Genomic DNA, 12,141 nt, shown 5'->3' on the forward strand with positions numbered 1-12,141 from the left:
GCATGGCTCAGTCCCTGAGAACTATGGCTGAGGGCTTCAACTGTATGTTTCAGACAATGGTGTGCCTCTAGGACTGGCAGGGCCAGGTGATATTGAGTGACCAGCCAATGTGAATTGTCTCTTCCTGAGACCTGCACAACTCAGGCACAGTGGGCAAAACAGGGTAATGCAACAACATCAGTGCCACCCAAAAGTAGGCAGGTGCCCTTTAGGTCTCTTCCCTCCAGAGGATGCGCACAAAGGGCATCTCAGGCAACAGGGTGTGGAAGGCAGCAGGCCACCTCCATTTCTGATGTGCTTCCTGGGAACACACCTAGACAGAGTGGGAGAGTTCGCAAGTGTAAGGAATTCTAGAGGCAGAGCATGGGCACTAGTAGTTGGGGGACATTGTCACTTGTAACATTTTGATGTGCCATTGCATTAAATATTATAGTTGCTCGCCATCTTAATGACTCAGAATTTTATCCCTTCGCCCAGTGGCATGGTGCTTCTCCCGATCGGGACAGAGGTGACCTCCATGCACACCATACGTTTCGCCCCTCTCAGAGTGAATGTTTCAGTCGCAGTGATAGGACTCAGGCATGATACAGTGACCCCTAGACCCTTGCTCCTTATCCCCCTTTGGAGCAAAGGGGCAAGGGAATGACGGATAGACCCTCACTCAGACATGAGCCGGGGAACTGGCATGCTGGCAGCAGACAGACAGGAGTCAGACATAAGCCATAGCTGAGGAGCATCACAAACCATTCCGCACTGTGAGTCATTATCACCCTCCTGCGTTGACCGGGTAACAGGCACTCAAGGACTCCCCAGCTCTGTAACCCTGATGATTGCTACCTCAGCCACCTTCATCCCCTGGTCACAGGGGGGTAATAACGTCTTGGGGGTGGTCACGCTGCCGGACAGCGAGCTGGTCCTCCTCCATGAAGTGGGAGGTGATGAGGGTGTCTTTAGCCTGCCTGCCCATGCACACCTTTGCTCCCGCCTGGTGACCATGCGTTGAATCCTCAGCGGGCTCTTCCTTGACGCCCTACTGCACATTCTCCTTGTTCGAGATCACATGCCTCTCCCCAAGGCCATCCTCAGGAAGCTCCTCACCATGCTGCAGAGTCTGATTGTAGAGAGCACAGCAGACTCTCTATGGGCAGTATTGCCGAGCCCCACTGGAGCTGTTGAGGCAGCGGATCTGCATCTTCAGCAGGTTGATGCATTGCTCGATGACAGTACTGTGAGCCTCATTGTATCTGGTCTCCGCTTCGCTCTGTTGCCTCCACACTGGTGTCATTGGTCACGACTTAAGGTATATCCCTTGTCCCTAAGCAGCCATCCATGTAGCCTGGGGTGGCCCTTGAAGATTCAAGGGATCTGCGACTGACAGGAGGGTTATCTTCTCGCTCATCCTGAATGGCCAGGGTAAACTGGACCATTAAGCCCACCTTGGGGGGCTAATGGATCCTGACTAGTATGCGTTGTGTTCCCGGCAGAGAAGCGACCCCAGTGCTTCTTAATCCCGTGCAACCAAACATTGAGCCTTGAACCCTGAGTATTCATCCCATTCCTTGACATAGAACTATTTTTGAGTTCCTTGACTGCGAGACAATGGGGAGTTGACATTTTTAAAGGTTAACTCTTAATGGCCACTTAGTCTGATCGTGAGTCTCAGGAATGTTAGAGGCACAATTGCCTTCTGCTCCAAAGAGACACAGAGCACCCGCAGCTAACGGACCCGCTAAATCACACCCAAAGTATTTCAAAGTAGCCTTATGGGTTGTTATAGTTAATGGAATTTCTTATTAACTTTTATGTCAGTGAAATTTTTTACGAGTTCTCACGTATACACACTCTCTATGGTACTATCATCACCTTTGTATTTGTAGAATTTAGGCGGAAAATGGAAATATGTCTCTTTTGTGGAGCTTTGTCTGTTACAATCAGTAAAATATTTCATCTGGTGTTCAGTAGTATTAGACATCACTACTTACTTTCAAAATTGCTCATATCTTAGCTTTGTTCCTAGTTTTCAGTTCTGGTACAGCTAGCTAAAGAATTTGCATCGGTAACGTTAACCATGTTCAATTAGCTAATGTGTGATGGCACTGTTAAACAAGACTGTTTTTGTGTTCTGTGTCATTTATTGCTGCAAAGTTATCCTGGTTTGATGTTAAATAAATTTATGAGTTTTGACAGTTTATTTAAAACTGTTGGAGCTTTTCAGATGGAAGGCACTGGAGAGACTTTTGTTTCATGTTATGGGCTTTAAATGCATTAGTAAATTCACTTATGTGATGGGACTCCATGACTGTCATAGTAGGTTACAAATGATGCTGGAATCATAAACACAGGAGTGTGCTAAGACTATTGACTATAGTCAGAAATATACAGATACATTTCTGATCTCTGTGGAACTTTGATCCTTGCTGAGAATAGTATGAAAACAGAATTAGGAACAAGGGTAGGCATTTGACCCTGGAGCCTGATCCACCATTCCATAAAATTACTTACCTGGTCCTGGACTTCAGGACTTCGAATCAGGGGAATGCTTGTAATCCTAGTCCTGGCCACTACTGACATTGGTGTTACTGGGGCTACAGAGCCGAGGTGGGACTTCAAATTGTGTGAGAGTGGAAGTCCTATCTCCAGCCAATCAACACTCCTCAGACTGCTAAATTGCTGGGCGGATGCTGTGATCAGTGGGGAAACATTCCCTGCCCACTTTCTGGATGGTGATAGCAGAGTCTGAGTATATCTCCATTTAAATAGCACAGTGGTTAGCACTGTTGCTTCACAACATCAGGGTCCCAGGTTTGAATCCCGGCTTGGGTCACTGTCTGTGCGGAGCCTACACGTTCTCCCCGTGTCGGCATGGGTTTCCTCCAGGTGCTCCGGTTTCCTCCAACAAGTCATGAAAGACATGTTGTTAAGTAATTTGGACATTCTGAATTCTCCCCCCGTGTACCCGAACAGGCGCCGGAATGTGGCGACTAGGGGCTTTTCACAGTATCTTCATTGCAGTGTTAATGTAAGCCTACTTGTAGCACTAAAAAGATTCTTATTATGAAATAACATTCTGCTTTATATTCTTTTCGCCAAAATGGACAACCTCACATTTCCCCATATTATACTCCACCTGTTAAAATGTTCCCCACTGTGCCACCGGCGGCACGGTGGCACAGTGGTTAGCACTGTTGCCTCACAGCTCTAGGGTCACTCTCTGTGCGAAGTCTGCACGTTCTCCCCGTGTCTGCGTGGATTTCCACCGGATGTCCCGGTTTCCTCCCACATTCCAAAGATGTTAAGGCTAGGTGGATTGGCCGTGCTAAATTGCCCTTGTGCCCAAAAGGTTAGGTGAGGTTACTCATTTACGAGGCTGGGGTAGAGGCGTGGGATTAAGTAGGGTACCCTTTCCAAGAGCTGGTGCAGGCTCAATGGGCCAAATGGCCTCCTTCTGCATTGTAAATTCTATGATTCTATCTATGTTCCTTTTTGCAAACACTTTGTATTCTCCTCACAACGTGCTATCTTTGTAATGTCAGCAAATTTGGTACAATACAGTTGGCCCTTTAATCCAAGTCGTGAATATAGATTATAAATAGTTGAGGCTCCCGCAATGATCACTGTGATACTCCACTTGTTACAGTTTGCCAACATGAAATTTACCCATTAATTACCCACAAATTATTCCTATCATCTTCACCAATGGTCCAACCACAACTTGCCTCATGCATGATATCTAACCCCAAGACTATGATGTCATATTTTGTTTTCTAATGCTCCTGTGAAGCAGCTTGGGAATGTTTATTATGTTAAAAGGGGCTGTAAGAATGTACGTTATTGCTGTTATTGAACCTGGACTGCCGGTTTTTCCAGAGTACAACCCTACTCAACACTTTGGTAACATTCCCCATTTAGCATTACTGACTGATTGCCTGACTGATTGCCTATTCTGTACCTTTTTGTTTTGTTGGTCATCACTTTGCGGCTGCTTCGGTGGTTTTGGACTCACCCTAAATGACATGTTACAGGATAGGTTACTCTGTGGCGTGAACAATTATGCTACTCAGTTCAGATTGCTTTCAGAGGAAGACATAGATTTTAAACAAGCAATGCAGATAGCACTGGTATTGGAAATTGCTGAAAAAGGTGCACAAGGTCTGCAGAGTGCACAAAATGGCACCGTTCGCCAGTAAGGGCAGGAACCGACAGCCAGCCAAAACCACCGAAGCAGCCGCAAAGTGATGACCAACAAATCAAAAAGGTACAGAATAGGCAATCAGTCAGTAATGCTAAATGGGGAATGGTGCCAAAGTGGAGGTAACCACTCTCTTGAATCATGTTGGTTTAAGGAGGCTGAGTGTTTTTATTGTCACAACCCGGGAGAAACCGCTGGACCCTCAAGGTGGAAGCGTCTCTCTCTTTCTGCTCTTCTGTTTGAAGGCAGAGGTTTCTAGACCCTGAAAGAAGAAGCGGTCTCGCTCTCTCTCTGTCGAATGCTGGCTGCCTACTAATTCTGTGAGTCCACAGTCAAATCTATTACAAGCTGAAATAAAAAGTAACATCCACCTGAAAGCCGAAACTGAAGAAGAAACTACCTGGAAGACATACATCTGAAATAAAGACTCTTATCCATTTACTTTCATCATTATTTTACATCCTCGTTTCCCCTGTGTTTGTTTGTCTCTGTGTGTGTGTAGAGGGTGGGGCGAGTTAAAAAGGGTGGTTGTTGGAGATTAGATAGTAGTTAAACAGTTGTATTTGTTGCTTATTTAATTATAGTCACAGCTAATAATAAAAAGTTAAATGCGATTAAATTTACAAACCTGGTGACTGCAGTTATTGGGCAGCTAAAGATCTCGGGTATTTTAAAATAAAAGTTAATTCCAACTGTGTTGCAACACTGGGTCAAGTGGGGCTGGAATTGACTGTGCACTGGCACAGGATGTCATACCATAGTGCAGAGTGGGTGTCCAACCATTGAACTTGAAGCGCACTTCTGCCAAGTTGAAGACTTATACAGGAGAAGCAATGTATCTAAAAGGCACCACAATGGTACCGATAAGCTACAGACAACAGTCTAACCAGCCCCCAGTGATAGTGACGGGGGAAGGACCAAGCCTTCTCCGCTGCAAGCAGCTGGAAGAAATCAAGTTGAATTGGGCAGAGATGTTTCAAATGTGGGATGGGGGACTGCCCAAACTGGTAAGAAAATACAAGAGCGTCTTCTGTGATGAATTAGGCAAAATCAAAGGGCTACAACCTAAGATTGATGTCGACCAGATGTGACTTCCTAATTGTTTACGTCAAGACTGGTACTATATGCCTTATGAAATAAAGTGGATACTGAGTTAAGCAGATTGGAAGAAGTAGGAATTATCCAGCCAGTTCAGTTCTCGGGATGGGGAGCACTTATAGTCCTCGTATTGAAACCAGACAAGGTCGTCCTCATTTTCGGTGATTATCAGATAACAGTTAATCAAGCTGAAAAGCTGGATAATATCTAATCCTGAGAATTGAAGACCTGTATGCAAAGTTAGCAGAAAGCCAATATTGCACAAAGTTGGAAATGAGTCACATGTACCAAAGCAAATTAGATGATGCTTCCCGGGGGTATGTCACGATAAACATACACACAAAGACCTTTTCCAGTAGACACGCCTGCCTTTTGGTGTGGCTTTGGCATTTGTAATATTCCATAGGGTAATGAAGAGTCTGCTACAGGAGCTACTGTGGGTTGTAGTATTCCTTGATGACGTTTTTATAACTGGACTGACAAAGGCAACTTAGAAGAGGTGTTTAAGAAATTTAGGGGATGAGGTTCACCTTAAGAAAGAGACGTGCACCCTTTGAGCCACTGAGGTGACCTAACTGGGGAACTGTGTAGATGCACAAAGATTACACCCCATGGAATGTAAGGTCAAGGCGGTAAAGGAGGCACAAGTGATGTGTAATTCAGTTACCCCACAAACACAAGTGAACTCAAATTGTTTTGGGGGACGGTAAACTATTCAGGACATATTTAACCAAACTTATCCACAGTATTGACCCCTCGCATATTCTGCTTAAAAAACACTATCATTGGTCTTGGATAGCTCCCCAGGAGGAAGTTTTCAACAGAGTAAAGCAATTGCTGCATTCCTCAAAATTCAACCTATTTAAAGAACTGATATTGACCTTCAATGCCTCTCCATTTGGTGTTGGTGTGGTGTTGTCCCATGAGATGGATGACGTCTCTGAAAGGCCAGTAGGGTATGTGTCAAAAGCCCGCTCAGAGGCCAAAACAGGCTACTCACAAATCGAGAAGGAAGGACTATCAATAGTCTTTGGCATCAAGAAATTCCACCAGTACTTACATGGTTGACACTTTACCATTGTTTCTGACCACAGACCACACTTGGGTCTCTTCAAAGAGGACAAGGCCATCCCGCCAATCGCCTCGGCAAGAAGTCAACGATGGGTAACTCTGTCACCAATTAACATTCATTTAAGTACTGAATTGGAACACACATAACGAATGTGGATGTTCTTAGCTGCCTACACTTGCAAAAAAGTATCACATGTACTCCAGTACCACAATCATCATGGCATTAAATTATTTAGACAGATTTCCAATCTTGGCGACGCAGATCAGGAAATGGACCAATTGAGATCCACTTTTGTTCAAAGTGATAGACAAAATAATTGTGGGTAAATGAGCCAGAAGCCATTCTTTACCTGCAAGAAAGAGTTGAGTTATCAGCATTGCATCAAACTCTAGTCATTCCTGTACCAGACTCCTAACTGAATTACACATCACTTATCCTGATATTGGATTGGATTGGATTGGATTTGTTTATTGTCATGTGTACCGAGTACAGTGAAAAGTATTTTTCTGCGAGCAGCACAACAGGACATGGGAAGAAAAGGGAATAAAAGAAAATACATAATAGGGCAACACAAGATATACAATGTAACTACATAAGCACTGGCATCGGGTGAAGCATACAGGGTGCAGTGTTAATGAGGTCAGTCCATAAGAGGTCATTTAGGAGTCTGGTGACAGTGGGGAAGAAGCTGTTTTTGAGTCTGTTCGTGCGTGTTCTCAGACTTCTGTATCTCCTGCCCGATGGAAGAAGTTGGAAGAGTGAGTAAGCCGGGTGGAAGGAATCTTTGATTATGCTGCCCGCTTTCCCCAGGCAGCGGGAGGTGTAGATGGAGTCAATGGATGGGAGGCAGGTTCGTGTGATGGACTGGGCGGTGTTCATGACTCTGAAGTTTCCTGCGGTCCTGGGCCGAGCAGTTGCCATACCAGGCTGTGATGCAGTCCAATAGGATGCTTTCGATGGTGCATCTGTAAAAGTTGGTAAGGGTTAATGTGGACATGCCGAATTTCCTTAGTTTCCTGAGGAAGTATAGGTGCTGTTGTGCTTTCTTGGTGGTAGCGTCGACGTGGGTGGACCAGGACAGATTTTTGGAGATGTGCACCCCTAGGAATTTGAAACTGCTAACCATCTCCACCTTGGCCCCGTTGATGCTGACAGGGGTGTGTACGGTACTTTGCTTCCTGAAGTCAATGACCAGCTCTTTAATTTTGCTGGCATTGAGGGAGAGATTGTTGTCGCTACACCACTCCACTAGATTCTCTATCTCCCTCCTGTATTCGGACTCATCGTTATTCGAGATCCGGCCCACTATGGTCGCATCGTCAACAAACTTGTAGATGGAGTTGGAACCAAGTTTTGCCACGCAGTCGTGTGTGTACAGGGAGTAGAGTAGGAGGCTAAATACGCAGCCTTGCGGGGCGCCGGTGTTGAGGACTATTGTGGAGGAGGTGTTGTTGTTCATTCTTACTAATTGTGGTCTGTTGGTCAGAAAATCGAGGATCCAGTTGCAGAGTGGGGAGCCAGGTCCTAGGTTTTGGAGCTTTGATATGAGCTTGGCTGGGATTATGGTGTTGAAGGTGGAGCTGTAGTCAATAAATAGGAGTCTGATGTAGGAGTCCTTGTTTTCGAGATGCTCTGGGGGTGAGTGTAGAGCCAGGGAAATGGCGTCTGATGTGGACCGGTTGCAGCGGTATGCGAATTGCAGTGGATCAAGGCGTTCTGGGAGTATGGAGGTGATGCACTTCATGATCAACCTCTCGAAGCACTTCATTACGACTGAAGTCAGGGCCACTGGACAGTAGTCATTGAGGCACGTTGCCTGGTTCTTCTTTGGTATCGGAATGATGGTGGTCTTCTTGAAGCAGGTGGGGACCTCGGAGTGGAGTAGGGACAGGTTAAAGATGTCCGCGAATACCTCTGCCAGCTGGTCCGCGCAGGTTCTGGGTGCACGACCAGGGATCCCGTCCGGGCCCGTCGCCTTCCGAGGGTTCACTTTCAGGAAGACCAATCTGACTTCGGAAGCTGTGATGGTGGGTATGGGTGAGTTATGGGCTGCTGGGGCACTCGCCAGCGGATTGTTGGTTACCTGCTCGAACCGAGCATAGAATGCATTGAGTTCATCGGGGAGGGGTGCGCTGCTGCCAGAGATACTGTTCGGCTTCGCTTTGTAGCCCGTTATGTTGTTTAGTCCTTGCCACAACCGCCGAGAGTCTGTCTGTGACTCTAGCTTGGTTTGATATTCTCTCTTGGCATTCCGGATGGCTTTGCGGAGGTCGTACCTGGATTTCTTGTATAGGTCAGGGCCGTCTGTCTTGAACGCCTCAGATCTGTCCTTCAATAGGGAGTCAATCTATTGATTGAGCCATGGTTTCCGGTTGGGGAACGCACGTACTGCTTTCTTTGGCACGCAGTCGTCCACACATTTGCTGATGAAGTCTGTGACGGTGGTGAAATACTCATTTAAGTTGGTCGCTGGGTTCTTAAATATGGACCAGTCCACTGTCTCTAAGCAGTCACATAAGAGCTCTTCTGTCCCATCGGACCAGCAGTGCACAACCTTCTTAGCTGGATTCTCCCGCTTGAGTTTCTGCTTGTATGCCGGGAGAAGGAGCACCGTCTTATGGTCTGATTTCACAAAGTGCGGTCGGGGGATGGAACGGTAGGCGCCCTTGATTTTTGAGTAGCAGTGGTCAAGAGTGTTGTCGCCCCTGGTTGGACAGGAGATGTGCTGATGGAATTCTGGCAGTACAGTCTTGAGGTTGGCCTTGTTGAAGTCTCTGGCTACGATGAATAAGGCCTCTGGGTGTTCTGTTTCGTAGTTATTTATAACTGTGTATAGTTCGTCCAGCGCCTTCCTCACTTCTGCCTGGGGTGGGATGTAGACCACTGTGATAATGGCTGAAGTGAACTCACGTGGAAGATAATATGGGCGGCACTTCACGGTCAGATATTCCAGGTCTGGGGAGCAGTAAGTCGCCAGGGTCGCCACATCCAAGCACCAGGAGGAGTTGATGAGGAGGCACACCCCTCCACCCTTCGCTTTGCCTGATGATGCCGTGCGGTTCGCCCGGTGATTTGAGAAGCCTTCAGGTTGTATGGCACAGTCCAGTGAGGCGGGGGTGAGCCAAGTCTCTGTGAAACAGAGCACACAGCAGTCTCTTAATTCCCTCTGAGAGGTAAGTCTGGCGTTAAGTTCATTCAGCTTGTTTTCGATCGCTTGGACGTTTGCCAGGAGTATGCTGGGGAGAGGGATCTTGAAACCGCGTTGCTTCAGTCTAACCTGCAGACCGCCGTGTTTCCCTCGCTTCCTCAGTTGGCGGCTGCTGCTGGATTATCCTGGAATCCGATGGCAGATGTCAGCTCTTGTCGAAGGTAGGTGGTCGCGTCTGGCGGGGTCCAGGGCGCTGGCGGGGACCAGGGCGCTGTTTACGTATCTGGGGTCGCGTCTGGCAGGGTCCCGGGCACTGGTTGAGGTAGAGGGGTTGCTAGGGGGGCATGTTTGCGATCTGGACGGGTCCCGGCATTCTGCGGGGGCGAGAATACCTTGCAGCACGTTTGGGTCCTCACGCGGGGTCTCCGCCCTTTCGGGGGTCCTGGGTCGTGGACAGGAGCTTCCTGAGGCAGTTTGGGGTGGGCCCCGTGGTCTGTTCCGTCCCTGGGCGCTCCTGGGGTCGGATCTTGAAGTAGGCCCGGTTGGGCCTCCACGTGGATTTTTCTTTCTTCCATCTCCAGGAAGGTCAGGTTGTTGGGCGGGCCTCTCCAGGTCGGGTCGCTGGGCGGGTCTCTGGGGGTCGCGTTGGGCCGGGTCTTGCTGTCAGGAGTCGGGTCGGGAGCTCCGGGGACTGGGCAAGGCGATCCGGGGGCTGGCATCGATAGTTAGGCCGGGTTGGGAGGTCCGGGTCGGCTCCACATCGAGGTTGGGGTTTCACTTCCGGTTTGGGCCCGATCCACTTCCAGGTCGTGGAGGTCAGGTCGGGTCGGGTCAAAAGCTCTCCACGGGCCTCGGAGGATGTTCAAGCCTGCAAGAGAAGATAAAAGAGAGAGGTTAGTAATAATGTTAGTTTTAGAATTAATTTTTAAAAGATTAGAACGAGTATAAGTTAAGTAAAAAGTGGATCTGTTGGGGAGAGCTCGCAGAGAGTTGCCTCACTCCGGTGCCATCTTGGAGATGGATATCTCCAAGATAAAGATGCTTGCCCGGAGTTTTTCCAAAAGCACTGAAGTACCTAATTGACCTGTAATCGACATAACTGCTGACTCCATGCAAGCAAATAGTGGTGGCCTGGTACTGATGTTTATATCACAAAGTTAGTCAAGCACTGTCAACAGTACAAACTGCAACAATCTTGGGAATGGCCCAGCCTGCCATGGGTAAAAATCCATATCAATATATTTGTGGGCAAAATGTTTTTGCTCATGATTGATGCACACACTAAACGGATGGACAATTTTGGCGTGAAGTCACCTACATCGCATGCTACCATCAAAAGATGATACCAAAGTTTTTCAATTCACCGATTACCTGAAGTCATAGTATCAGACTATGGAACTGTATTCACAAATGCTGAGTTTCAAAACTTAATTAGTCTCAATGGTCATAAGCACATTAGAACTGTTATGGGCCAGGATTTTAAAAACTCCAAAGTATATTATGGAGTTCACCTGACATATAACTTTTTTTAAAATTTGGCTAGGATGAGCACAAGAGCCTGCCTTTCAGGTGTTATTGAACAGGCTCCTTAGGCACTTTTAATAAAAAAAACAAGCTTTATTCTAAGAACTTAGTTAACATTTGTATAAATACACACAGCAAGATTTTTAAAAATCAATTCCGGATATAAAGATCCCACACAGCTACAGGAATCTATGAATAACCCTGAATGAATTCCCCCTCAACTGTTCCAATTAAATAACAAAATCCAAGTAAAACCAGAAACCCTTTTTCAAAGGTGTGGCCCAGCACCTGGCATTCTCACTTGTATAAGACTGTTGTTATTGATACTCTGTTCCTCTTTTCAAACAGCAGATTTGAATTCCTTCCAGAAAGCAATTATTTCTTTTAAGTTTGCAAACAGTCTGGAACAGCTTTTAAAATGAAGATAGAGAGGCAGGCCAAAAAACCTTCTGTTCTCTGTCTCAGTCCCTAGCAGCCAAATGTGAAAGCGAAACCAAAAAACTCACAGCCACAGCTTAGCTCCACCCACAAAAATGACATCACTGAAGCCATGTGATATGACAAAAACCTTAAAGGGACACTCACATGACAGAACTGCACATTACCCCTTGCCCCTTAGTCCTCAAATGAACTAGCTGAGAGAGCTGACCAAACATTCAAGTATGAACGAAAGAAACTGTCAAGAGGGACCTTGGAGACCAAATGCTCACAATTCTCCCTTAGCTATCATACGCTCCACGTACAACAATAGGAGTTCCATCAACAGAATTGCTAATGAAACGTCTCAGGATGAGAGTGAACCTCCTGTTTCAAAATTTGACAGGGAGTGTAGAAGCCAGCCAAAGTAATCAGAAAGCAAGTCATGAGTCATATAGTACAGCACGATCATTTCTGGTAAATGAAGCTGTATATATGAGAAACTTCAGTCGTGGATCAAGTTGCATCCCAGAATTATTGTCCCGGAGACCGGACCCCTTTCATACCAAGTTGACATGGAGGAATGGATCATTCATAAACACATGAGCTACTTGAGGAGTAGAGGAAAGGGCCAGCTGTCAGTGTTGGCATCAAGGAATGTTTTTGAATCCATAAGGACTGAAGTACCTGCTC

The 12,141-nt window shown here is 46.7% G+C and overlaps 1 protein-coding gene across 3 annotated transcripts in view; it reads left to right on the top strand.

Annotated features, from left to right (window-relative positions):
- nxph1 (neurexophilin 1) overlaps nucleotides 1-12,141 on the top strand; it is a 186,788-nt gene that overhangs the window by 52,073 nt on the left and 122,574 nt on the right. The window lies entirely within an intron of this gene.

Source organism: Scyliorhinus torazame, chromosome 6 (genome assembly GCF_047496885.1).
Source record: "Scyliorhinus torazame isolate Kashiwa2021f chromosome 6, sScyTor2.1, whole genome shotgun sequence".
In the NCBI taxonomy this organism is placed as follows: Eukaryota; Metazoa; Chordata; class Chondrichthyes; order Carcharhiniformes; family Scyliorhinidae; genus Scyliorhinus; species Scyliorhinus torazame.